The sequence below is a fragment of the Pelodiscus sinensis genome, chromosome 2, assembly GCF_049634645.1.
Source record: "Pelodiscus sinensis isolate JC-2024 chromosome 2, ASM4963464v1, whole genome shotgun sequence".
NCBI classification, from domain to species: Eukaryota; Metazoa; Chordata; order Testudines; family Trionychidae; genus Pelodiscus; species Pelodiscus sinensis.
The window spans coordinates 28,573,774-28,597,348 of NC_134712.1; the positions used below are offsets into that span (position 1 = coordinate 28,573,774).

Sequence of the window (23,575 nt, forward strand, 5' to 3'; positions counted from 1 at the left end):
ATTTTTGTTTATTTATTCGTGTGCTTTTTTGTTTGTTTGTTTAAAGGGCCTTGTGAATTATGTTGATGATGTACTGAATACAAAGCATGGATAAATTTCTGACATCAACACATTGCTTGGTTAGTGGTGAGATTAGCTTCACATACAAACAAGCTACCCCAAAATGGTCTAACTTGTGCTTTTTACTCATACTTCTGAAATTCAGTGGAAGCTTCAGCTGGATAGAAGTGGAAGGATAGATTCCTAAATGTTACTTTATGTAACATTTTACATTCTCATCCTCCAGAACTACAGCAAATATGGGGAGAATTTCATTTTGTAATTCTGAAAGATTTGTCGATGTCACATACAAAAATTGATACATTATCTATTGAAATATTTCTTGCCACATATAGAAAGAATGCACTTCAAATAGAAATAATCTGAATGATGACTACAATTAATAAGAGAAACAAACTATTTTTTTGAAGAAAATCACTCATTGACTTCATTGGTCTATTAACTATTTGATTTAATTGAAAATGTCTTCTGATTTAGATTGTTTATCACCTACGGATGGATCCTGCACCCACTGAAGTCCATGGCAAAAACCCCCATTGATATCAGTAGATGTATGATAAGATCCCTGGTGTATCTAATCATTTACAGAATTAACCACTATCATTATTTAGGATCTGAACAGCACTACTAGGGTGCGCCTACACAGCACCCTTACCTCGAAATAGTGTTATTCCAAAATAAGGCGCGATTCCAAAATGTCCCTTATATCTCATGCAATGAGGTTTACAGAGACATTCGAATAGCGAGCCCATTGTGTAGATGTAGCTCTACTGGGTTGGAGGCATGGTACAACTGCCTGATGAAATTAGTGGGAAATATTCTTTGGATTTCTCTGGGAGCTGGCTCAGGACTACAATGCTTTAGACAGGAAAGACAACATTTGATGAAATGGAAGTGGCTGGGTCCTGAACAGGTTGATAATCTGGCCAATAGTCTGGTCTCCAAAGAGCTTCCAAATAATCAAATTCTATTACAGAAAAGAGTGGAAAAGCCCATGTTCTCTCTGCCATCTCTATCTCACTTGTTTTGTCTGCTCTTTTCTTAGCCCTTTGACAGAAATCTCGATTACACTTTTCTATATCTTCTTTTTATCTCTCCTGTGTCTGTGTTACTTCTTGTCTTTCTTTCCATAGCTATAAGTTCTCCCAAATAACATTGTCAAGAAGTGTTAAAGATCTTATAATTCTTTTGTCAAGTTGTATTTATTCTTTCTAAGAGTAGACTCTAAAATAAGGGAGGATGCACACATAGGTAGGTATACATGAATGGTTGCATATATCAAATAGGTTTCTTTTACAGCCATGCTACAGGTGAAAAACAAGGGCATAATATACCCTCTCTTTGACTAGTATTCATGCCTCATGATATAAAGTGTTGTAACCCTTTGCTAAATTTTGCATAAATTTCTCAAGATCTGAAGAAGAGCTTTAAGAAGCTCAAAAGCTTGTCTCTTCCACCAACAGAAATTGGTCCAATAAAAGATGCCACCTTATCCAACTTCTCTCCCTCAAATTTTGCATACATAGTTTTAATTTTCTTGTTTGTCTATGTTGTTCATAAAAACAATCTTTTTTTTTAAAGACTCATATGTCTATTTCAAAGTCAAGTGCTTGAACACATTTTCTATGAAAGTAACATATATTACAATGATTTGGAGAAGTATAATCATTATTGGTATTTTCTTTGTATTGCCAAAGTAAATATGTACAGATTTCCTTTAAATTATGAGATTATGATGACAGCCATCCCAAACTTCCTAAAATAAATTGTATATATCTAAGTATTTGAGTATTCCCTAATCCACAGAAGTTACTTACCAGCAAATTTTGGGGGACATGCGTCCAGGCACCTTCCCTGCGGCAACACCTCCAGCAAGGCTACTGCCAATCTGTTACTCTCTCTATAGGCCTACATGCTAGATTAATTGTCTCCACGAAAATGAACTTCTAACCTGAAGTTATTTTATACCTAAGTGAGACTCAGAGAACATACATTAGTAGGAAATAGAATAAAAATGTCTTAAATTGTGCAAAACTATATTCTCCCTCTACCATTCTCCCAGTGGAACTACAAGTAATTAGAGTGGTCATTCGTAAAACTTGCCAATTGCCATTTATGACTAAAGACACTTTCTGTTCAGACCAGAAGCAGGATTATCGTTAGTTAATCACATAGGAAAGGGCTAGACATTTCACAAAAAGTGGTCTGTGCTGCCATGATAAATACAAGGTTGGTTCTAGCATCAGAATAGCAGGGCAATCACTTCCCTGCTATCAGCTATTAGCTGGAGGCACCTTATCATTGTGTTGTGTAGCTTTTCCTTCCTTTTCTTCCACCCCCCTCTTCCCTCAGAATGATTGGCTATTGGTGGGGGTTTTTTTTTATTCTTCTCCTCTGATTGGCCAGCTGTTTTCTTTCCTGGGATGAAGGCACTAGAAATGTTTTATGCCCTGTACTGCAAAATGACTAGGGCTCCTCTTGGATGAAGAATTTACTCACCTTATGCACTTTTGATGGTTTGAGACGTGTGTGAATATAAGAGTTCTGTTGTCAATACACCTGTATCCTTGTGCTGCTGATCAGACAACTTGAGTAGCAGAGTCCATTAGGCCCGCACATGCTCTCCCTCAGTTCTCTACTACAGAGTCATCCACAAGAAGGTCTATCAAGTAGAGAGGAGAAGAGCAGGTTATGGAGCACCCATAGGGGGGGACACATTTCAAATAACCATCATTACTCCACGGGGAGAATAACTTCACTAAGTAGTGTCGCTATGTGTGCTCTACTTCAGGTGACTCCCAAGTAGTATGTCTTCTAAAGAGCCCTGAGTCAGGTCAGTTACAAATGGGGAGCTAAAGATGTTATTGGAGGTGAGGTCCCTGGCAATGACAAGGATTAATAGGACCTTAGTTACATGGAAGTCCCCTAGCTGTAAACAATGTTGACAGTGTTGACTTAGGGTGCATCTAGACTACAGGTTTTTTTCAGAAAAATGGCCATTTTTCTGAAAAAAAAGTCACCTGCGTCCACACTGCAATTGTGTTCTTTCGAAAGAAAATCGAAAGAACGCAGAGGTTTTTCCAACATTGGTAAACCTCACTCTACGAGGAAGAACACTTTTTCAGAAAGAGCTCTTTCAGAAAAAGACGTGTGTGGATGGGGAAGAGGGAGTTTTTTCGAAAGAAGAGAGAAGAAGAAAAAACACTGGTGCTCTGGTGGCAATTCTGTCCATAGCAATCACTGCTTACATGCAAGATAGCATCCAAGCAGTCTGGATGTTATCTTTTGAAAAAGCACATTGTTTTTTCAATGCACTTTTGCAGTGTGGATGCTCTCTTTCAAAAGAAGTTTTTTCGGAAAATCTCTTCCAAAAAAAACTTATTTCGAAAGAATCCTGCAGTCTAGATGTACCCTGACTTGATGTTACTGAGGATGCTAGGGATGGAAATGGAAGATTTTGTCTGCACCAGATTTTCTGATACCAAATGAAGAGCTGGTATAGATAGAACATCTTGTGTGCCTTGGAATGTTTGCTCCTCCTGTCGTGGTCTGCCGTGAGTGAATGGTTCTTGGCTTGTCTGTCTCAGTGCTAGCAGTACCAAGGATATAAAGTATGCAGAGGCTTGTTTACAGCTACCTTTCAGTTCACTGTGTGGACTTCCTGCTTTCTTTTTCAACTTGTGAGTGGCTGATTTCTTTACTCTCTTGTTGGATATTGAGAGCCATGGGGAAGACTCACATCTGTGGAGACACTCTTAGATAGGTCTAGAGAAGGCCTGAGAACTGCTTCCATGAATACAATATTTTGTCTCAGCTCTTTGCAAGAATAAAGTCTAAGCTGCAGGCAGAGTGCACTTTTTAGGAACATGTCCTCCCCCATGACAACAAATACACCATACGTATGTCTAGATTACATCCCTCTGACGACAGAGGGATGTAAATTAGACATACCGAAATTGCTAATGAAGTGGGGATTTAAATATCATTGCACAAGGCATAAGGGATCGGCTGGAAAATGCTTTCCTTGTTGACCGATCCCCGTCTAGACTGCCGCTTTTTGCTGGCAAATTGCCGCGTCGGCAAAAAGCAGTGGCCATTTTTATTCGAATGAACTGCAGGATATTTAAATCCAGGCTTCATTAGCAATTTCTGTATGTCTAATTTACATCCCTCTGGTGACATACCCCATGTGTGGGTATCTGCAACAGTGATAGCCTCATTGCAGGGAAAGCACTTATTAAAGCCTAGAGAACCAGATATTCCCTGTTGGAGAGAGCTCCCAATGAGAAGGATGGAAAGAAAGTAAACTATCTACGTATATTTTATGTTTTATTTTTTGAAATATGAGGATAAAAATAAAAGACACTAGACTAACTACTGCTGAACTAAAAACTATTCTTCAGGTTACAAGGAAAGGCACAATGGGATAGTTTTTTAACAGACCACTAATAGATGCATATCCAACCAGGTGAAGTTAAAAAGGAAAATGAAGTTATTCAGAGCCAGCCAATTATCCTTCTGGCAGGGCATAGGGATGGACAGTACCTGTGTAAGCCTAAGAGACACGTCTACTGAAGTTCTCTGATCAGCTCCCCTACAGTGGAGCTTCCACAGGGTCACTACTCGAAGAAGAACCATGGTTTGGTCACCTCTAGATATGACAATTGTAATGAGAGCTACACAGGGACAAAAATTCCATTTGCTTCAATGAAATCATTTAGAAAATGTCAATTCAAAACTAAATGTTGAAATGTTGATATATATGAAATTTGTTTTAGGGTTTTTGTTGTTGTTTTCTTTCTGGATTAATTCCCCAAATTGAATATGGATTTGGTGCCTCTGAAAAAATATTTTTGGCATAGTTACTATTTGCCAGAAAAAAGAAGTTGCCCAGCTCTTAGACCAATTTTCCTGTCTGTAATGTCTCCTGCTTGTTTGTTTATTGTTCATATATAATGCATTGATTTCTACCTACATAGCACACAAAAGCATAGAGCTCTGCTACTTAATCTAATGGAAAATCAATGTTAGATTTTGAAGAGAAGGAAATTAAAACAACTTCTTAGATTCATTTCCTTTTTAACACACACTTTTTTTTTTTGCATTCCTCTTAGGATCTGCCCATGTTTCACTTACATTCTGAGACAAAAATCTTTATTTTTGTGTGAGTTAATGCTAATCCTGTGAGGGAAATCACACACATTCACACATAATCAAATGTGAACATAGATGCCAACTACATGGGTCCTCAGGGACTCAAGCATCACTGGAGAAAAAGTAGGGGGTTCCACACATCATGGAGTGAGTGGGGCCATCCATTCCTCTCTGCCTCCACCCCTTCAGAACAGGAAAGGGCAAGGAAGGAGTGAGAGGAGGACAAGGACTCAAGAGAGGGCATGGAGTTGATGTGGATCATCCTCCAGAAAAACAAAAAGTCATCATCTATGAGTGGTTGCCAACCTTTTTGAGCATATGGACCCCTTTTCAATGTGTTAACAATTTATGGACACCCCAAAGGGAGCAGTGGGAAGCGATGGTGAGCATGTCCCTTGGCCTGCACTGCTTTCTCTGCTCCCACTCCCTCTGGGTATGTCTACACTACCCCGCTAGTTCGAACTAGCGGGGTAATGTAGGCATACCGCAATTGCAAATGAAGCCCGGGATTTGAATTTCCCGGGCTTCATTTGCATAAGCGGGGCGCCGCCATTTTTAAATCCCCGCTCGTTCGAACCCCGTGCAGCGCGGCTACACGGGGCACGAACTAGGTAGTTCGAACTAGGTTTCCTAGTTCGAACTACCGTTACTCCTCGTGGAATGAGGAGTAACGGTAGTTCGAACTAGGCTTCCTAGTTCGAACTACCTAGTTCGTGCCCCGTGTAGCCGCGCTGCACGGGGTTCGAACGAGCGGGGATTTAAAAATGGCGGCGCCCCGCTTATGCAAATGAAGCCCGGGAAATTCAAATCCCGGGCTTCATTTGCAAGTGCGGTATGCCTACATTACCCTCCTAGTTCGAACTAGGAGGGTAGTGTAGACATACCCTCTGTCCTCTGCCCATCCATGGAGGATACATGGAGGTGATTCTCATGGCCAAAGGCAGCTCCTGCCCCGGCACTCCACCCTTGGCCAGACACAGAGACTTGCGGGAGAAGAAAAAGAGAAAGAGAAGGAAAAGGAAGGATCAGGCCTACGGCAGTACTGGGTTGGAGGAGAGGGCTGGCATGTAAATGACAGCACAGCTGGTGGTGGGAGGATGGATGGTGCCTCCTGGGGTATCAAGATCCCATCCCGAGGGCAGGAGGCAGTGTTCATGCCCCAGTTGTGAACAGTGAGCTGTAGGCGAGAATTGCCTGACGAAAAGTCCCAGTCCCGTGGTGAGTTCAATCCTTACTTTTTTTTCCCTTTCCTTTTCTAAACTTTCTGCGGACCTCCTACAGTAGCATCACAGACCACCAAGGGTCTGTGGACCACAGGTTAGGAACCAATGATCTAGGAATGTGATCCAAACAAAGACTAAAAGAATCTCACCATAAGCCCTTGAGATGGTTAATTAGGTATGTGTTCATTCATATTATGGTAAGATGGCCAATGTTTGCATGATTTTCTTGGGGTTGGACTAGGACACCACATCTTGCCCTTGCTCTTTGGCTGCAAGGATCCTGCTAGTGGTCCAAGAAAGTGGTTGAACAAAGAATTGCGGAAGGGATCTGTGTCTGACCTTTGGGTTTCTCCCCTCGTCCCCTTTGCATAGGGTTATCCTCTATCCTTGACACTAGGGGAGGAAGTCTCCCAGCTAGGCTGGGGCAGTGTCTCCCTTGCTTCCATTCTTTGATCATTCAAGTGTCAGAAACTCCAGACCTCTTCCCTTCTTCTTTCCACCCTGTCTGCCTGAAGCAGAGGGAGAGGCGATATTGAATTGTGACAGCATCTTAATTGGTTACAGGTGTTTCGATTAACCTGTAGTAACTTTCCTAGTCTATAGGGAAACCACACCTTAATTAGCCTATTGTATCATATTAGGTTCCTGATAGGGCCTTAATTGACTACAGGTGCTCCAATTAGCCTGTAGTAGCTTTCCCTAGTCTACAGGGAGCTATGCCTTAATTAGCCAAGGGTTTATATATTTCCCCTCTACCAACCTCCCATTGCTCCCTGTATCACAATATATAAGGCTTTGTTTGTTTTAATATTAAATATCATTGCATAATTATATTGTTTCATGCAGTATAGTTCCAGCTGTGTTGGCCCCAAGATATTAGAGAGAAGATGTATGTGAGGTAATATCTTTTTGTTGAACCATCTTCTGTTGGTGAGAGAGACAAGATTTCAAGCCATGCAGAGTTCTTCTTCATATCTGTGAAATGTACTCTGAGCCTCACAGCTGAATGTAAGATGGAACAGATTGTTTAGCATGAATAGAATAGAATCTAAGGGATGATCAAGAAAAAGTGGCCCATTAGGGATTTAGTAAGTTAAAAACTAGTGGGGTGGTGGTTGTTGAAGTTGTGCTGGAAATCTATGAGGGTATGTCTACACTACAAAGTTAGTTCGAACTAATGGACGTTAGTTCGAACTAACTTTAATAGGTGCTACACTAGCGCTCCGCTAGTTCGAATTTGAATCGAACTAGCGGAGCGCTTAGTTCGAACTAGGTAAACCTCATTTTACGAGGACTAACGCCTAGTTCGAACTAGCTAGTTCGAACTAAGGGCTGTGTAGCCCTTTAGTTCGAACTAGTGGGAGGCTAGCCCTCCCCAGGTTTCCCTGGTGGCCACTCTGGCCAACACCAGGGAAACTCTATGCCCCCCTCCCGGCCCCGGACCCCTTAAAGGGGCACGGGCTGGCTACGGTGCCCGTGCCAGGTGCAAGCCTGCCAGCACCCAGCTAGCAGACCCTGCACCTGGCACGGCACAGAGCCACCCACCCGATGCCCCCCAACCCACCCCCTCTTGCCGGGACCAGGCTGGCGGCTCCCGGGAGCTTGCCCTGGACCGCAAGAGGCGGGCACCTTCCTGGGCTAGTGCGGACATCGTGGACCTCGTCCACGATCTCCGCACTAGGCACAGGAAAGTGGCCATCTAGGACAGGAGAGCTGCCAGCCTGGCCACCCAGGACCAGGTGTGCATGAAAATCAAGGGGGTCCACTGAGACCCCCGACACTGAGCCCTGAGCTTACAATGGCCGTACTGGGTCAGACCAAAGGTCCATCTAGCCCAGTAGCCTGTCTGCCAACAGCGGCCAACCCTAGGGACCCTGGAGGGGATGGACCGAAGACAATGACCAAGCCATTTGTCTCGTGCCATCCCTCTCCAGCCTTCCACAAACTTTGGGCAGGGACACCACTCCTACCCTCTGGCTAATAGGACTCCATGGAACCAACCTCCATCACTTTATCTCACTTCCCTTTAAACTCTGTTCTAGTTGTAGCCTTCACAGCCTCCTGCAGCAAGGAGTTCCACAGGTTAACTATTTGCTTTGGGAAGAACAACAACTTTCTCGTACTAGTTTCAAGCCTGCTACCCATTCCTTTCCTTTGGTGTCCTCTAGTCCTTCTTTATGGGAACTCAGGAAGAACTTTTCTGAATGCACCCTCTCCACCCAACCCCTGCTTTTAGAGACCTCTATCCTGTCCCCTCTCCGTCTCCTCTTTTCTAAGCTGAACAGTCCCAGTCTCTGTAGCCTCTCTTCATCTGGGACCTGTTCCCAACCCCTGATCATGTTAGTTGCCCTCCCCTCTCCCAGCCTTTCTCTTCCCCTCTCCCACCTCCTTTTCCCAGTCTCCCCCAGTTTTTTTTCAATAAAGACAGAGTCAATGTTGGAAGAAACGTTATCTTTATTTTGTACATCAATAAGAAGGGGGGCTAAGGAAGGGTAAGTGGAAGGAGGTGAGGGAGGAATGGGGTACGAGCCCCCGATGGGGAGGACTGGGCTGGCTCTGCGGGCTTCTGGGGGTGGAAGCTCTCCTGCAGCCCCCCAATTACTCCCTCTCCCCAGATGGCAGCCTGTGGCAAGTGCAGCTGGGCTGATGGTCGAGTGGTGTGATGTGCCCAGTGTGGGAACTCAGGGCACTCCAAGCCAGAACTTTTTTGCAAGCGGGGCACCCCTTAGAACTGTGTGTCCGGGGTGGGGGTCGGGACCCTTTAAGCGCAGCCCTCGGCTAGCCTGAGACAGCATCTCCATGCTCTAAGTCCTCCTTTTATGCCCTGCCGGCACTGCTTCTGGCCATCCTTAAGCCCTGTTCAGAGTCCACTCAATGTGGACTTGCTAGTTCGAACTAGCAAAACGCTAGTTCGAACTAGTTTTTAGTTCTAGACGCGTTAGTTCGAACTAGCGCTGTAGTGTAGACGTACCCGGAGAGAGTTTAACCTACCTGTCTAGGGGATTAAGATATCTTTCAGTCTCAAGAGACCATGGGTCTAAAATGCCCCTATAATAACTATGTGGATGAAGCCAATCACTGGGTCTTGAAGGAGCTCACTTATGTGGGAGAATATTCTTCTCAGAGCAATCACTCTATATCGGACCTATCAGTCTTCATTCTTAAAGGAAACCTGCACAACACTCAAAAAATGATCTTGAGAGCTTCAATTGGTAACTCTTCTAGAAGAAGACCTGAAGAAGAGCTCTATGTGGTTTGAAAGCTTCTCTCTCTCACCAACAGCAGTTAGTTGAATAAAATATTGCCTCCCCCACCTTGTCTCTCTCACACTTAAACAGCACATTTTGGACCAAATTCCAAGGAAGCCAATACATTTGTGCGCAGTTAGCGCAACAACTGAATATGGGCTATGGTCTGTTAAAGCCCTTAAATACTAATTAATCCCAGCAATCCTGGCTAAAGAGTTGTTTATTTAATCTCTTTTGCCTAGTGAACATTAAAGTACTGAATACAAACTGCAACAATGTCAACAGGAGAGGCTGAGTACACCCCACCAAAAATAGTGTACAGACTGATGATTAAATACTCACCTAGAACAGGGAATATAGAAGATCAAATATCTGCTCTGGGGTGGAGCCTCAAACCTATACCTGTATCTCCCAAACGACTGGACCTCCCACATCCAGGCAATTGCCCAACCATGGGGACAAAGCTGATATAGGAAGGAGGATAGACAGATAGTTTGCTGTCCTTAAACTTATTTTTCTACTTCGCTGACAAATCCCAAACATTTTTTAATCCAAACTGAATTTTCCCTAACTTTTGTTTGCTGGGATGAGGTTTACCTAGGTGGTCGACAAATACCTTTGATGTCGCCACCCGCACGTCCAGACTATCGTGCTGAGCCGACAAACAGCTAATCAGCTGTTTGTCGGCTCAGCATGGCAGCCATGTAAATTTAAATGAAGCGGCGATTATTTAAATCGCCGCTTCATTTTACTGTGTCTGGTAGCCTAATCTACATGCCTCTGGCGACAGAGGCATGTAGTCTAGACGTACCCTTGGACTTAAAGCTCCAGGAAGTTCTGAGGAGCAGTTAGTCTGAATTACACTGGGAAGTAGTTATTTTGAATTAGCAGCACTGAAGTGTCCACACTAACACTATCTGAAAACAACTATTTTGAAATTAGCATTATTTCCTGAGGAAAGCAGGAGTACTGATTTGTAAATAAGTGGCCCATTATTTCGAAATAACGGGCTTGGTATCTTGGATGCTCAGCTTATGAATTTGACCTAAGGGGGATTTTTTCAAAATAAAGCCCTACTGTTGACCAGGGTCAAGGTGCCACAGGACTATTAGTTGTTTTTAAAATTACAGACTAACATGTCTACTCCTCTGAGACGTCTTACCTTTTAAAAGGGAGGTGAAAAGTCCTTCAGAGTAACAGCTGTTCTTTTAATAAGTTGTCGGGTTTGTTTGTTTTTTCAATGGCACATCTACTTTACTGTTTAGTTCCCACTGAATTCTCAGATGAATATTTCCTATTCCTGATTTACTGCAATTTAGTTTCTAGAGCTGTTCCATCAGTGGAATTTGTGATATCTGTAGTTTTGACAGTAGCTCATCTTCCCTGCCTGAAAAGATTAACCCCATATCAATATTTCCTCATCATTGTCTGTAGTGACAAATGATCCAAACTAAAAATCAGAAATCCCCTTTGCAATTTCTTTCAACTTTGATAGCTCCCTTTGTTCCACGGTGGTCTACTGAAAATTTATCTGAGAGTGGAAAACCACTCCAACTAAGCTATCAGCACATTTCTGTGAGGTTAATATGGGATTCTCTCCATTCCCTATCAGCACACTTAGCACTCAGAGTTTGCCATTCAACTCATTGTTAATTTGAAGTGGACTGAAAGAAAAATTGATCACAGGAGTATTTTGCCTCTGATGCTGATTTTGGTAAAGCAGGTACAAAGCACCAAGAAACTGACATGGACTGAAAAATGAAACTTCCCATTTAAAGGACAAGCAATATATATATATAATTCTTCACTTTCTGATCTTCCAGTTTGGCTCATGCAGGCCTGCCTGGATGACACCAGAGTGACACTAGTGATCCAAATGGATCTTTCAAACTTCCAAGCTCTATTTACTGGATGATAAATCCAACTGCAAGATCACACAAACAGGAGCATTGGCATGCAGCATTGGCATGCAGTATATTTAGACCTCTCCTCTCTTTCTGTTTTGTTTTTAATGTGGACTCACACAATTGTTCTGTATCACTGTTAGCATCTTTGTCTTCCTTAGATCCTTTTTACACTTCTCTCATCCCTCTTCAGTAACCCAATCACACCAGTAGAATGACCCTAGAATTCCATGTCTCAGGTTAAAATCCTGTTTGATTGGTAAGGCACTGGGCTAAGAGTTCTGAGATATGAGTTACACTAATGGTTAGGCTACAGATCCCATGTGCAACCTTGAGAAAATCAATTACATTTACGCTCCTCGGTTTCCCATCAAACATTTTCATCTACTATTTGATTAGTCGATAGGGTGCCTCCACCTTTGGAGTGTAGCAACAGCCCTAGGTGAAAGTGCCACGTGGAGCCTTAGTCAACTGGGGACTCCCCCACTGATCCCGGGCTCCATGTGGTGCTGCTGCTTTGAAACACCACGGCGGCATTTCAAAGTGGCAACACCGCATGTAGCTCAGGATCAGTTGGAGGGTCCACAGCTGATCACAGGCTACATGCGGCACTGCCAGATGCCAGACTCCCTGCAGCACTTCAAAGTGGCAGTGCTGCATGGAGCTTGGGGTCAGCTGGGGAGTCCCCAGCTGATCCCAGGCTCCACATAGTGCTACAGCTTTGAAACTCCACAAACAGCCTGATGCTGGGCTTCCCACGGCATTTCAAAGTGGCAGCGCCACACAGAGCCCGGGATCAGCTGTGGAGTCCCCAGCTGATCCCAGGCTTCACAGGGCGCTGATGCTTTGAAATGCTGTGTGCAGCCTGGGGACACCCCAACTGGCTCCGGGCTGCACGCGGCTTTTCTAAGCGGTAGAGGCAGCAAAGGGGGGGGGGGGGGGGGGCGACTAGTCGACTATCCTGGTGACTATCCAATAAGCATTTGCATTGTATATTCGACTAGTCCTTCACATCCCTACTTTACATCACATTTTTAAACATCTTTGACATAGGGAGTCTTTCTTACTGTGTGTTTGCATGGTGTCTAGCACAATGACACCGTAATCTTGGTTGCAAGCTCTAGACAACACTGACTTATAAACAGGAAATAACAAAACAAACTCAATTCTCAAATAGCTAAAAATAGCAATTCTGAAATAGGAGCTATAAAATATGAAGGCAATATTTGTTTTTTACTTTCCAAATTGAATTCTATTCAAACCAATTTTAATATGGACTTACTGTGTTGAACAGTCTCAGAGCCTTTGTTAATAAAATTCAGTAAAAAAACCTCAGCAGCTGGGATCAGTTTTAAATAATCTGTGAAGCAGGTTCCCATCCCCAACTCAGCTATTCCTATTCTCTGCAAGAAATTTAAAATGCTTCCCTAAGCTTCAGCTACTCTACTCGGAATCATTCCTATGACATGAATTAAAGCTGCACTTTTCATAGATTTGAATTGTCATTCCACAGGAAATTTATTCAGGACAAAATGCTTCACATTTTCCAAATGTAGCTATTGGGATCCTTTTAAGCGTAAGCTGCGAGGCAGAAAATGACCTTATGTGGCTCCCTATTCAGAACTCTATGACATCCTGTATGAGTTCAACAGCATGCAGATGGCATCTGAAAAAAAGAGACAGTTGATTACAACGCTCTGAAATATTGCCATGAAAAACAAATGTATGGTCCATTTATTTTTTTAAAGTGCCTGGGTGCTTTCAGTGTTCCAGTATGCCTTTCTTGTTGTGCTTCAAACACATACTGTTCCAGTCTGCCTTTTTTGTTGCATTGTTAAATATACTGTCAGGCTGTAGAGTAAAATGCTGAATAAATAAGTTCTGCCACTCATTTCAATATGTGTGTGTGGGGGGGAATTGTGAAAATCATAGTTGTAGTTATTATTTCGCAATTCAAACTACTTTACTGCCATAATGTTAGTAATGCCTGTCCTTTCCAGAAGAAAATTATTCTTTATTGCAGTTCCACGGTATGTGCAATGATAAGCATGTGATTTGTCGTCCTGAACAGATTCCAAGGCTAAAGGGACCACTGTGATCATCTAGTCTGACCTCATATATAACATACATCATTGGACTTCCCCTGAATATTTCCTAGAGCATATATTTTAGGAGAAAAAAATCCAATCTTGATTTAAAAATTGTCAAGGATGTAGACTATGCCATGACACTCGGTGACTTGTTCCAATGGTTAATTATCCTCACAGTTCAACGTTTACATCTTATTTCCATTCTGAATGTGCCTAGCTTCAACTTCTAGCCATTGGATCATTTTATATTTTTCTCTGCTACACTGAAGAACCTATTATTAAATATTTGTTCCTCATACAGGACTTAGAGACTGTACAAGTCATCCCTTACCCTCTTTATCAAACCAAATAGATTGAGCTCTTTGAGTATATCACAACAAGATATGGTCTAATGCTTTAATCATTCTTGTGGCCCTTTCCTAAATCTTTTCCAATTTGACGCTTTTTTTTAAATTGTTGACACCAGAACTGAATGTGCTATTCCAACAGCCATTGCAGCAAAGCTACACACAAAGGCAAAACCCTCTCCTACTCAACATTTCCTTGTTTATCCATCCAAGGATTGCATTAGCCATTTTGGCCACAGTGTCACACTGGAAGTACATGTTCACCCAATTATGATGCTCCCCCCAATCTTTTACAGAGTCACTAATAGCATCCCCCATCCTGTGAGTATGGCTTACATTCTTTCTTAGATGTATTTATTTTCAATGTGGCTAAAAGTAACATATTGTTTGCTTGAATGAAGCTTGCCAGGCTATCCAGATCATTCTGTCTTTGGGCTGTCTTCTTCATTATTAGCTACTCCCTGATTTTGGTTGTCTTTTTTTACCCAGTGGAGCTAACTTTTTGTCATTTATTTTATTTAGCAGCAACATGAGGGACCTACAGTGCTGTATCCATATAAGATATTGGTTCAGCAGTTACCATAAGGCTTGAGACTTATGAACTTTGGCACAGACAAATGGCACAATGGTCAGGCAACTGGAAAAAGTTTAAGGTTCAGTTTGTACATAACGACACCAGGCAGCCAAGAGAATATTAACTACTAGATTTTAGATATTTGGGGATATAAATATCTGCAGATGTCAGACTACAAGACTACAGTTGTAACTAATAGATGTATATGATAAGTTGAGATCATTAAAATACTAACCTATATAGTAGAAGAGCCCTATCCCTATGCCAGACACCTATATAACTGGTTGGACCTCACCTGTCCCAAATGCGAGAATTTGCCAGATATGGGGAGGTGCCCTACCACCAGCCTCCCAGGACACTCTCCCTCCCTGTGACTGGCTCCACTCTGGCCCCCCTGCCACTGGGCTCCAGCCTGCAGGGCTTAGACACTGGGGCTCGCCGGGGATGAAGGTCCCTAGAGGCTGTGGCTCCTCTTCCCCCTGCCCAACTGGGAATCCCCAGGAACAGAACTTCCTGGCTACCCTGCTTCTGCCATGCTCCACCAGGGAATGGAGATTGCTGGCTGCCCGCTGCTGCCTGGCCTGGCCAGGACTCCCCAAGGATGGGACTTTCTAGTCACTCTGCTGTCCTGCCCAGCCAAGGCTCCTTGGGGATGAGGGGCTCACTGGTCCCACTGACTGGGGCTTCCCGAGAGTGGGATCCCAGACAGTCTGCATGCCTGGGTGCCAAGGCTCTCTGATCCAGCAACATCTATGGCTGGACTACAGATGTTGCTGGACCAAGGAGTCCTGGATTTTGGATGTTCAACCTATAGTAGGGTGGGAAAATATAAATAAGTAAGAGGAGAGAAACCACTACTGAATGGCATTAGCCATAAAGGGGTCAGTGTAACATATTATAAAAGTTGTATTCCAGCCTGAGGACGTGAGGAGGGGAAAATGGAACCATTTGTGGATACCACAATGTTGGCCATTGGCAAAAGTGTCAAGGAAGATAATGGCTAACCTTTCAGGCTGCTTTGCAAAGGATGGTGTAAGTCAGGGGTGGGGATCCTGTGTGCTTATTATGTATATATAAAGATATACCTATCTCAGAGAGCTGGAGGGGACCTTGAGAGGTTATCAAGGCCAATCCCCTGTCCTCATAGCAGGGCCAAATACCTTTCCTGTCAGATTTATCCCCAGATCCCTAAATGGTCCCCTCAAATATTGAACTCACACCCCTGGATTTAGCAAGCCAATGTTCAAACCACTAAGCTAGCCCTCCAAATGTGCTGCACATAGTTATCTGCTAGTGGGTCACCAGACAGTTTGTTTACCTAAGTGCCACTTCCCATCGCTCCCATTGACCAGGAACAGTGAACTACACCTCTTGCCTAAGGCATCTTCCACATACAACCAACAGCAACAGTGAAGTCTCCAGTAGGCTTCATGGAGTCTCTGACAATTTTCCTTTTGGGGGATAAGAACTCTGCATGGGCGAGGGATTTTCTTTTTGATATTTCAATGTTTACTTCCTTTGTTCATGTTGCTTTATGACAGTAACCAAAAATGAGAATATATGGATGAAGGGGAAGGAAGGAATAATAATCCCTACCTCTATCCTTGATCAAAATGAAAGTACTGGTTTCAGTCAACAACTGCTTCTTTATTTGGAGAGGACCTCAGTTCTTAAATTTGTATTGGAAGTAACAAGTAACTATCCTTTCTGATTCACTGAGTCATCAATACCTCCTTTCTCTGTACATTTGTATCATGCTTTTCCACACACTGAAAGCAAATCAATATTCTCAGTCAGAATGGCCTTCAGTTTAGATAAAGAAAGATTATCAAAACAAGAAAGAACATAAGTAAAAACTCCATAGGGATGATCTAAAGTTCACTGAAGCCAAAAGAAAGACTCCCATTGACTTCAATGGGCTTCAGATCAGTAACTATTAGAACACAAACTGAATGCACCTCTCCTATGGAACACTAGGTACTAAACTGAATGAGAAATGAGTGCCTGTCTGCCAAGATCAGCCTAAAGAATCTCAAAAGGCAAAGTACATAGAAAACAAAAATATAAGAGTTGAATGGTTAAATATACCGTACTTTATATGATAGATTGTGTCTGCTTTTCACATGTATATTTCACAATCGTAATTAGTGCAAAGTATGTTGTAATAGTTCCCATAATTTTTTTTAAATTCTTAATAAGGTTAGCAAACTTAAAAATGCATTGAAGTAGAATTTATAATCCAAAATGGACACAGCTGGACAAAGTTCCTATTTAAGTTAATTGTTTGGCAGCTCTTAAAATATATACACAGGATGCTCACAGCTGCTGTCATTTTATTATGTTTGTTGTTTCATCTGTGTACCCAGTGCACTTTAATCAGATTCTCTGACTCAACGGGTAGTGATCAACAGCTCGATGTCTGGTTGGCAGTCGGTTTCAAGCAGAGTGCCCCAAGGGTTGGTTTTAGGTCCATTTTTTTCAACGCCTTTATTAATGACCTGGATGAGGGGTTGGGTTGCACCCTCAGTAAGTTTGCAGATGACACTAAGCTAGGGGGAGAGGTAGATATGTTAGAGGGCAGGAATAGGGTCCAGAGTGAGCTGGACAAATTATAGGATTGGGTCAAAAGAAATCTGATGAGGTTCAGTAAGGATAAATGCAGAGTCCTGCACTTAGGACAGAAGGATCCCAAGCGTTGTTACAGGCTGGGGAACAACTGACTAAGCAGCAGTTTGGCAGAAAATGGTCTGAGGATTACAGTGGACAAGAAGTTGGATATTAGTCAACAGTGTGCCCTTTTAGCCAAGAAGGCTAATGGCATATTAAGGGGCATTAGTAGGGGCATTGGCAGCAGAGCTAGAGAAGTGATTATTCCCCTTTATTCACCATTGGTGAGCCCACATCTGGAGTATTATGTCCAATTCTGGGCCTCCATTACAGAAAGGATATGGACTCATTGGAGAGGGTCTAGTGGAAGGCAATGAAGATGATTAGGGGGCTGGAGCACATGACCTATGAGGAGAGGCTGAGGAATTTGGGCTTGTTTAGTCTACATAATACAAGAGTGAGGATGGATTTGATAGCAGCCTTTAACTACTTGAAAGGAGGTTCCAGGGAGGATGGAGAGAGGCTGTACTCAGTAGTGACAGATATGAGAATGAGGAGCAATGGTCTCAAATTGCAGTGCGGAAGATCTAGGTTGAATATTATGAAGAACTATTTTACTAGGAAGGTGGTGAAGCACTAGAATGGGTAACTTAGGAAGGTGGTAGAATCATCATTCCTATAGGTTTTTTAGTCCCAGCTTGACAAAGCCCTGGCTGGGATGATATAGTTGGGGTTGGTCCTGCTTTAAGCAGGGGGTTGGACACAATGACCTCCTGAGGTCTCTTCCAGCCCTAATGATTTTATTACTACAATCCAAACTAACACCACTTTGCACTTTATGCAATAGTTTTCATTTTTTCAAGAATTTTGCAAATATTAACCTCACTCAGTGCTAAATTATTCCCCAATAATGTAAGTAAAGAGGTATACATCAGCGCTGACTGTATTTACTAATTAACCCCCTCCCCAAAAACTTGATGGTAAAGTCTTACATAACATAAATTGTTTAAAAAAAAACCGACCTACAGGATATTTTAAAGAAATAATAGAAAAAATAGCAGGTCTCTATTGAAAGCAGTGTAGATAATTTGACTAAAATTGGAATACTGTGATAGATCAGACACAGCTCTCTAGGTTTTATTCAAATTTCTATAGACTCCTTTCAGTTTTATCCAACTTATAGTTGACAGAACTTTTCCAAAAGTCTTATGCAGTCATTTGGTAGCTCCCAAAATACATTTTAAACTCTAGTCCTCTATGGTAGATTGTTCCCATACAGTAGACCTCTTTTTTACATGTGAAATGTGAAACATTTTATTTATACATTTGAGGTGTCTCAGATTGCTGCGTTTAGAAACAGAGGACCTTGAAGGGCTCCCTCCTGATGTGACAATTGCTGGGAATATAAATTCTGTGTCTTCATAATTGGAATGAGGTTACTTTATAGATACTTTTCACTCAATTATGTATTGTTTTCCTATAAAGGATTCATATTTATGGCTAATGCTGTCACCTTCTAAAGTGGAAAGCCAGAGAGATATATCATTTAATATACAAAATAGTATGTGAAAAAGTATTCTACAAGGGTTTAAGCATGATATTTTAAAGTGTAAATTATTAACTAGGTTATGCTACATATATGTGTAAAAAGCAAGTCTTTAAATCTGGCTGTAAAATATTAGATACTTTAGGTTTCTGACATTTTACAAAGTAAATGTATGCAAATATGATAATAAAAGCTATTTTTATAGCTTTCCTCATGGAGAGCCCAATTATGGTACTTGCTTCTTTGCTAGAGTAAAGGACTTTAAGTAGAAAAAATAGTGAGGAAGACTCAGGAAAAAATAAAGTGGAAATTTTTAAAGCACAAAACAAAGACATTTGCCTAGAATCCAATGTCAAGTGCTTTTCATTACTCCTGTTGGAAAATCCTCCCTTTAAATGACAGCGCTGCAACCAAAAAATAAAGCTCACTATGAAACAAAAGAAACTATTAAGAGCAAGCCCCTGACTTCAAATGAATAGCTGGAGACAGACAGGGATAATGTAGGCATACCAAAAAGGAAAGGATCTGTTAAGACTGTAAGTAAAAAGTTATTTATAAAAAAATCACATTATGAGTGTTGATTCCCTGTACCACTCACCATACCCTAAACTGAGAGATCTCAAACATGTCAAAATATCCTCAGCACTTCCATTTTATTATAAAATCCAAGGGATTATGTAGTTATTTATGTGTTTATTTATTTATTTCCTGATAGCTTTTCTCCTATTAGTAATTGAAAAAAAAATTCTATATGAGCCAGCAAAGGAATCTCACTCAGAGAACCAGAAAACAAGATCACCTTCTCTTTGTAAAAATGTTCAGAGTTTAGCATAGTTCACACTGTACAATGAACACAGAAGGAAAATGTCACTAATGTTTGTATTTTAGGGCATGGCTGTATACCACAGATTAAAAAATGTGTCTGAAATGGAAGCTAGAGGCACTTTGCCGAAAAGCGTCCATGCCAATCTAGATGTGGTTTTGCGCAAGAAAGCCCCGATCGCCATCGGGGCTTTTTTTTGCGCAAAACACTTTTTAGCTGTCTACACTGGCCCTCTTGTGCTAATACATTTGTGCAAGAGGGCTTTTTCCCGAACAGGAGCAGCATAGTATTTGCGCAAGAACACTGACAATCTTACATGAGATCATCAGTGTTCTTGCGCAAATTCAAGCGGACAGTGTAGACAGCTGGCAAGTTTTTCCACAAAAGCAGCTGCATTTTTACAGTTAATTTGCCAGATTTTATCTCCTTTGTGTTTTGTTTTCTTGGGTTTAACTTCCATTTTCTAAACAATGACTCTCACTGCTACTTATATCGTAGTTGGACTTTTTTTCTTTTTTCTTATATCATAGTGGTGTATACATTTAAGTTGAGCCTTTATTATAGTATCTCTAAAAAGTTTCCATGCAGCTTGCAGGAATTTCAATTTTGTCACTGTACCTTTTAATTTCTGTTTAACTAACCCCTTAATTTTTTAGTAGTTCTCTTTCTGAAATTAAATGCCACAGTGTTGTGCTGCTGGGGTGCTTTTCCTGTCACAGGGATGTCAAATTTTATTATATTATGGTCATTACTACCGAGGGGTCCAGTTATATTCACCTCTTGGATTAGAATCTATGTTCCACTTGGGATTAAATCAATAATAGCCTCTCCTCCTTTTTCACATATAGTGCCATTCCCACACCAACATGATTTGTTCTCTCCTTCCAATGTATTGTGTACATTGGTATTACTATACATAGTTTCAACATGTGAGAAAGGTAATAAAATATACAAAGCCATCACATTTAGCAAGAATATTGCTTAGAAAGTGAAGTTACATGGCTACATTGACCCAAATGATGTCCATATATATAACATTATATATTATGATGAGTATTACATGAAGAACATATGTACTGTGTTTTCAACCCATTCACATAGGATGAAGTGGAGCTCATTAATATCACAATGAAAGCACTCTGTGGTGATGGCATAGCTAAAGTTGTCAATAGAATACATACTTTGGGTCATAACTTGTATGAAACTTTCAAAACCCCAAAATTGTTGAAGGCTCAATCATTCTTTGTGGTTCAATCAAGAAAAACAAACCAAAGCTAAATATGAATGCAAAGAAAATCAAAGTGAAGGTGATAGTGATAGTTACCATTACAGAACTAGCTACGGATAATTCGTGTTTGTCATCGCTTGATCATGTCCACATCTCAGCATGATGTTGATCTATGTGGGACTTTGAGAAAGTAAAAAATTTTTATGATGACATTATTGATGTGTGAAAGAACAATTCATATGACCCCGAACTATGTCCAGATTCTGTTTCTTTGTAAAAATCACTTCAATATCTACAGAGATTTTTACAGCCTAGCCTAGGAGACCTCATCTCATTTACTTCCTTCCATCCTCATCTATTCTTCATCATATGTTTTCTCCACTACAGTGTGTTTCTTCCCCTCTCCTTATCAGTTCTTGTCAAAACTCACTTACTCAGAAATCTGTTACAGTAAAAAAAATTGTAAGTAGACAGTACTTCATAGAAATAATGTGCCAGCATGATCCTTTTGAATTATAGATTTTGAAAACTTTCTTTAAGATGTAAAACAAACAAACAAAAATCCTTAGAAGAAAGAGTTCCAAAATAAATTATTTGTGATATTGCATTTAAATAATTTTGAAATATTTTTTACTACATTAACACACTGTAAGCATATGGCTACATTTTAACATCAATAACATTCACATTAAAAGGGCCCCTATATTGGACAAACTAGTTCTATAAAGAAACATCTGACAGACAACACTCATATTTTTCTTAAGAGATGATGCTCATGTCAGAGGAGTCTTTTTTCTTTACCAAACTTCAAAAAAACAAAAACAAAAAAACAACCAACCCCATAAACATGATGCACTGTTGGCTAAAAAAGGTGAAAATGAAAGATAGTGAATGCGTTCAACTTTTTTATATGCTAATAATTTGTTTTTAGTAAAAAATAAACACTCTTTTCATACAATACACCTGACATCTATTTGTTGCAATTTTTCCAGGAGCAATTTCCATTCTACTGTGTGGGTTTTTTCATGGATTGTGTTGTCAAAAAGTGAACGAGAACGGAGCACAGATGATCAAGAACAGATCACTCACAGATTGAGCACGATAATCTAGTCATAAATTTTAGGAAACATACAATAACTTCCACAGCTATTATAAAAGATGCTACATTAAGTTCTTTCCTTAAGAAAATGATATAAAATTGTATCCACAAACTTTCAGTCTTGTAAATGCAGACAGACTTACACCATAAAGAGACAGACAGTCCTCTATTGTCAAAATACATGAAATTTGAAAACACAGGTTAGTTTATGCACCCACAAAAATAGTAGTAAATGTCTGAAAATCTACCTTTGAAAAATAATAGTACACAGCAAACTTCAATCATTGAGCAGTCACGCTAATTTTCATTCTCTCCACCCCCCCCTCCAAAAAATAGAGCCCCCTTTCTAAGATATGTTTCCAAATATATGATCAATGTGTATTACTGAGGACAGATGGGATGGAGAACAGTGTCACTTCCTTACATCAAAACAAAGTTTAAGAAATAAATTTGGCCTTAAGTATTTACTTGTGAATCATTCACCTTTAAATTGTCGCTGAAGCCTGGCCTCACATGACAGCAGTAAGTAACACATGGGATGCATGAACTGGACAAGGCTCCACCTCCCCCCTGGTTTGAGTCCTCTTTCAGTCCCCAAGTCCCTGCCCTGACTCCTGCACCCTCCAACCCGTGAGTTAAAGATCTGAGCAATTCTGGGTACAGCTGCTAGTACTGGTATAAGTGAGAAGACAACAACTTCTTTAGACATTAGCATGAACTTAGACTCTCTATATGCAGAGCAGAGGTACTAATGAAAATTACCAGCTTCTTGGTAGCTCCTAACTACTTTTATTTTTTTAGGGTGGGAGTCACTCACTTCTGCTTCCCCATTCTGGTAACAAGAAATATAGCAGCATGCCCTCCTCTATTTGATTCTGCAGTCAGTATGCCTGAATGAAATCAGCATGAACGGGACAAGGCTGCCAGCAGAAAATTGGCCAGTATGGTCTTGCCCATATATAATTGTTTTCTTTTTGCTCTATCGTTGATCCTACCTGAGAACAGGTTGTCTAAGGGAAAGGATATCATTTTAAGACATGGATCACAGATTTCAGAAATGTCCATAGTAGGACATCAGTTTACAGGTATTTAAAACATGAATAAGTACAAATGATGGCATTTCCTAAGGAAGCTTTCCTAACTTCCAGGCAATGTTGCTGGCAACTGATGAGAACTGAAGCTTTTAGCTCTAACCGAACTGGAAAAAAAATAGAAGCATTTCTGATCGGAAAAAAAAGGAAGACAGCACAGAACATGACACATTTCTGATGCCCTGATAAAGGAGAACAAGGTGTCAACAAAATAGAATAGACATAAAGGAAGCTAAAGTCCTTGTTATTTCCTTGGAGAGGAAGGAATCTGGAAAAACTTGACATATTTTCCTGTACTTTAACTAAAAAAGTCAAATGTTTTACAATCTTATCTCAAAGTTTTCAAGTTTCTACTTTTCACTGATCACTGACACTTGTCGTAGTAAATGCCACATTATATTTTTCAACAAGCTTTTACTGTTTCAAATGTCTCCAGTGAAAATACAAGTGATAAAGGAAATCCTGGCCCTACTGAAGCAATGACTTCACTGGGGCTGGGATTTCACTCAACATACCTCTTGCAAAATCTCACATTAAAAATTATTCAATTAAAATACTTCAGTTAAAATACTTAGAATTAT

The 23,575-nt window shown here is 40.9% G+C and overlaps 1 long non-coding RNA gene across 1 annotated transcript in view; it reads left to right on the top strand.

The window, feature by feature from the left end:
- Positions 1-23,276, top strand: part of LOC142826699 (uncharacterized) — a 60,043-nt gene extending 36,767 nt beyond the window's left edge. Inside the window, exon 3 of the long non-coding RNA XR_012900903.1 lies at positions 22,705-23,276. This is a non-coding gene — a long non-coding RNA (uncharacterized LOC142826699). The remainder of the gene's footprint in view (positions 1-22,704) is intronic.
- The last annotated feature ends 299 nt before the right edge of the window (positions 23,277-23,575 follow it).